Genomic DNA, 5,787 nt, shown 5'->3' with positions numbered 1-5,787 from the left:
CTCCACCACTGAGCCACACCCTAGTCTTCATATTTGATGTGTTTATTAATGAAGATTCGGATGCTTAGAGAACTCTGGCAGTTTCACCCGGGCCTGCTGGCCTTGCCCCAGGCCAGCTGGCCTGCCCCCGGGAAGCACACCCTGGGGAGTGTGGGACTCAGCTCCTCCCAGTGCTAGCACTGTTCTGACTGGAGACCTGGGCCAAGGGGTTGGCTTCTGACTGCAGAGCCCGCCTCGCCTCCTGACCTGGTTCCCCGGAGACCTGAGATTTTCTCTGAGCTGCCCCAGCCCACTCACTACCCGGTCCCCCCTCCTCCCTAGCCAGTATTTGGCCCCTCCAGCTGCCCAAGGTCTCAGGACCAAGAGGAGGAGAGCAAGCAGGAGGCCTGGTTCTTACAGACCCGGAAAGGAGGAGCAGAGAGGGCTACTTTATCTCTGCTCGTGACTCATCCCTGACCCCAGATTGGGCCAGCAGACCCACCTCCATGAGCTAGTTTAGGTCCTCCTTTTCTACAAATCCTTCTTCCTTGGACTGGGAGATAGGTTTACCTGGAGCCTCTGATGCAGACTAGACACCAATATCCAAGGGGCAGGGGAAGCAACTACCTTCCCCAGAACACTTTCTGAGGAGGATCTCACAGCATCCTCATGAGCACCTGAGCATTGATGGGTTGGTGTTGATCCACTTCACAGATGGGCAGAGTGAGGCTCTGATGTGCTTAGATAACATGCCAAGGTCACTTTGCAACTGAGCGTGGATCTCTACTTGGATTGGGGTCCTCTGCTTCCAGAGACTTGGGGGTGGGGTGGGGAAGACCATTTGGAAGGGACCCTAGAGTCGGAGTGAAGCTGCAATCCCCGGCTCTGCCTGGCAAGATGGAACCATCCACCGAGGACACTTGGGAGGACCAGGTGAACATCTTGCTTGAAATGCCATCCATAGGCTTCTTCCCTAATTCAGTCACCATGACTCTGAGATGTATCAAAACTTAAGCATTTTTGCTGGAATAGTGTTGATAATGTGTGCCCAGAGACCCAACAGCATTATTAGCAGATTGTGAGCCACTCATCAAGCTTGCTGTCACCCAGGAGCAGAGGGATGATCTCAGGGGTAGATCTCTGAGGCAGGTATGATTTGGTGGGGTGCAGGAGGCCAGAGCCTGGGACCACATGGCCACGGATCTTGGCACGTCCAGGTTCTCAGTATCTGTTGAGACGTAGTAAGTAGTATTCAGTGATCAAAGAAGAAATAATTGAGGGAAAGCATATGGGAGCAGAAATAGGGCCTGGGAGGCAGAGTTTGAATAGGTGAATCCCCTTTTAGGATGGCATTTGTGAAAGAGAAGCAGAGTGTGTACCTCTTGGTGTGAACTGGAGTCCGAGCTTTCTCATCTCTTGGCTTGAAAAGAAAAAAAGGGACATATTCTAAAGGATCAGAAGGTTCACTTGACTTAGATGGTGGCTCTCCAGTTGGGCTTGGCCCAGTGGACGTTGTCCTAGGGGTGGTAAAGTTGCCGACTTGGTAGGATGCAAACACGTGCTTGCAGGCTGGAGTGAAAGGAGAGACCTGGGCAGGTCGGGAGCCCAGGACTACCTGCCCTGCAGGAGGAGGCTCGTCCTCACCCCTGCAGAGAGCAGCATGAGGGTGCCCAGGGTCTCCTGGATAACTCCTCTGTGAAATGGGGCCGAAAAGGGAGCCCATTAAGATCAAGGGGCAGAAATACAGAGGGGGAGATACAGAGCTGTGGGGATGGGCGGCGGCACCCACGGTCAATGAGCAGACCAGGACCTGAAAAGCCACTGGGCCTCCTGCCATCTCTTCTCCCTTCTATCTGAGCACTGGCTTCTCTCTCTGAAACTCTGCAGGAAACATCTCTTTTCTGTTCTGCACATGGTGGGGGTGACACAGCTGTGACGTGAAGTCCTGATCGCCTGTTAGAGCTTGAGAGGAGGGGACCATCAGCAGAGGGAACCTGTCGGGCCCCGCCAAGGATGCTTGACACCCGGTCCAGTGACTCTCACGGAGGCTCTTAGGGATGGCTTAGGTGCCCCAAAACACTCATCATAGATGCTTCTTCAGAAGGCCTGGGATTTTTCTAAGTACCCCTTTGTCATAATTCATCTAGCCAGTGAGCTAGGACTGACTGAGAGTTCCTTATGCGAGTAGGTGATATTAAGAGTGATAGCACACCCAAGGTAAGGTGGTGATTCCTGTCCCCCTTCTTCTCCTGAGTCACATGCCACCCGGGGTATGAGTTCAATGCTGCCTATAAAGAAGACAGCTGTGAATGAAACTGAAGGGCCCAGAGGACCCTGAGTGCCCTGTAAACCAGGCCACTGAGGATGGGTTTAAGGATGGAGAATGTTTTTCCTAAAAAGAGAAGACCGAGGGAACAGGGGCTCTGGAGAGAGAGTCTGCGGTTTAGTAAGCAATGTGTGCATGTTTGTCCCTAAATCAGTTTTGTTTAAATCTGAGTGGTGATCTTGGGGCAGCTGATCTGGCTGGCCTAGAATGAGCTTTACCTTGGGAGGGAACTGAGTCTTCTTTCAGGGAAAGCCTAGATGCTGGGGATGCTGGGAAGAGGAGACCTTTGGGATGAGATCCCAAATCTGATTTATCACACAGTCACCTGGGGGAGTTAAAAAATCATGGACTCCATCTAAGACTTGCTGAAGTCGGGTGAGGGAAAGGAGGGGCCTCTAACCACCAGAATCTCTCCCAGGGGATTCTGGTGATCAGCTAGATTCGGGAACCAGTGAATCAGAAGACTTTTAAGAATCTGCCATCTGGGTGTATGCCTGTAGCCTTGCTACTTAGGAGGCTGAGGCAGGAGGATCACTTGAACCCAGGCATCAGAGGCCAGACGAGGCAACATACTAAGGCCCCATTTAGAAGAAAAGAACTCTTCAAATTCTAAATTCTGATGAATTTATCTACAACAAGTATGATCCCCAGACCAGCAGCATAAGTATCACCCGGAACTTGTTTGCAATGCAAATTACTGGGACCTACCTAAGACCTGCTGATTGGAAACTCTAGAGGTGGATTTTAGCCTCTATACATTAAAACAGGTGATTCTGATGCTGGCTCAAATCTGAGAACCACTGATCTTCAGTATTTATAAGTTCTATTTATAAAACTAAATTTTATTTTAACTCTCTTTATTTTAGTTTATCTTGGTTTGTATTTGAGCAATGGGTTTCATTGAGTTTACCACCTACTTTGTGATAGTCGGGCTCAAAGATGGTCCCAAAGTTCCCAGGTGCACAGGACCCCTGCCTCCTGCCACTCCTGCCCTCAATGCTTCTTTCTCACATGCTCTCAGGACTGGTCTGCACGACCCCTGGAGTATAGCAGAAGTGATGGCATATGAATGCTGAGGCTCTGCTGTGAAAGACGAAGCTTCTGTCCTGCTGTCTCGGATCACCTGTCCTGGGGAAGCCAGCCACCACGTTTGAGGACGCTCAGGCATCTCCATGGAGAAGCCCGCATGGTGAGGAGCTGAGTTCTTCTGCCAACAGTCACCGAGCACCCAAGGCCCCCAGTCAATCACTGCAAGGGGGGCGTCCTGGAGTGGATCCTCAGCCCAAGCCAAGCCTTCATATGACTGCAGGCCTGGTTGTCAGCTTGACTCTAATCCCGTGAGAAATCCTGGGCAGGATTCACCCAGTTATGCAGCTCCTGGAGCCCTGACCCTCAAAAATAAATGCGTTTGAGTTTCAAAATCCGTGTTGCTCTAAGCCGATGACTTTGGGGTAATTTGTTTTACATCAATCAAAAATTCGTACTAGACTCTTGTTTTCCTGCATCCTCCGAGAAATTCTTTTCTTGGTCATAGGAGTGTCATAGCAGGCTGTCAGAAGCCTGCTTAGAAATATTTTCCTGCTTAGAGAAGGAAATAGATTGTTTTCTTATACATATTTTTTTGTCCTAAACTGACTTCTTTTGAGCTTTAACCCTGGCCCCTACCACTGACTGATTTGGTGAATTCACATATCGCTCCATTCTCGACATTTTAGGTGTGACCGTTGGTATCAGAAATCCCCCCAGGGGTTCCGGGGGTTCCTCCAGATGCCAGGTGGGAGACACTGGAGGCGCTCCTGTGGGTCCAGTCGATGCTTTATCCTGCTCTGGCTGGACTTCCAGCTGAGACAGGGGTTACCCTGGAGGAGAGGCTGCATGGTCTTTCCCAGAGGACAGGTCAGGTTGATGGCAGTGGGGCACAGTGGGTGAAGTTGGTGAGACTCCCCTCTGAGTAAGAGGAAAGGAGAGAGGAGATCAGGCCTATGGCCCTGGCCTCTCCTATTGGTGTTTGACCATCTGGCTGCTCTTTTCGTTTGTTATCTTGGGAGTTCTCAGCAATGGGTGGCCAGGGCCAGCACTGACCCAAACCCACCCATTCTGTTTATTACTTCCCACTAGTTCCTGTTTCCTTTTACAGAAAATGGAACCACAGAGGGCATCTGGGGTGGTAAGGAGGGGCCTTCGGCATGCTGAGTCCCTGAGACCTAGCAAGTCCAGAAGCAGCCCTCCTGGGCCTGCGAAAGAGGTCGTGGCTCTTCAGATTTCCTCCTGAGATTCCAAAACCTGTCCTTGGAAATTGGTTTCCACTGGAGAGACTCTGCCTGTAATTCATGCAGGTGCCACCAGGTGGGAGAGTTCTGGATTACAAGGGCAGAAGTCATCCAAGAGGCCACTTTTTCACCTTCACACTTAGAACTGTTCCTAAAACACACACACACACACACACACCACACACACACCACACACACAACACACACCCACTCGCACATCGTGGGATACCGAACACTAATGGATAGGGTGTAGTTCAGTGGTAGAGCACTTGCCTGACGTGTGAGGCCCTGGGTTCCATCCCCAGCATCACCACCATGACCACAAGAACAGAAAGAAAGAAAAAAGGAAGATCTGCCCAGGAACTGCCACGCATTGTAAATGTATCCAAGACTTTAGGCTAACTCTCTCCAGGCCTTTCCTGCCTCATCTTTAAAGTGAAAACATTGAGGAAAGTGACCTCTAATGTCCACTAGATTCCTTGGATTCCTCAGCATTGCATTTATCACAAACTTCTTTTACTCATGTAGCTTTGTCCTTGGGGTCATCCCCAGACTCCACATTCCTTCCTTTCCTACAGTTTGCTTGAGTTCTGTCTTCTTTGACATTGCTGACCCTTGAAATCAATTTCCAGAAATTCTCTTTATTTAAAAATATCTGTATATCTTCATGTGTCCATTTCTCCTTTTCCCTGGAGTTTTGGGACACACTTTGTGTGCTTTCTTGGATTCCCCTGGCTTCCTAGGTTCTCTTCTGTGTCAAGTGCTGCTCAGTTCGTGCTGGGTCTGCTCCATTTCCAGACTGGGCCTACCATGAGCTTTGGGATGTTTTGGTGACTGGATGATATAATGAACAAGTTCAGGGGCACTTTCTTACTGGTTGATAAATCTTGATTGTTGGGAAATGGAAGACTGGAGGGGAGATCTCCTCCTTCCAGGGGATGCTTCAAGTATGATTTCTCCTTGAAAATCTTACAGAGAAGCCCAGCATGGTAGGCAGTCATGACTCATGCATGATCTGCTATGTATCCCTGATGTGTCAACTTGACTAGACCATGGGGTGCCCAGATATCTGACTAGGCATTATTTCTGGGCACATCAGTGAGGATGTTTCTGGATGAGATTCATATGTGAATTGGGAGATTGGGTAGAGCAGATTGCCCTCACAATGAGGGAGTTCCAATCCACTGAATTCTTGACTAGAACAAAAAGGGT

This window comes from Sciurus vulgaris (assembly GCF_902686455.1).
Source record: "Sciurus vulgaris genome assembly, chromosome: 14".
Taxonomy (NCBI): domain Eukaryota; kingdom Metazoa; phylum Chordata; class Mammalia; order Rodentia; family Sciuridae; genus Sciurus; species Sciurus vulgaris.
Note: the sequence above shows the minus strand (reverse complement) of the source record.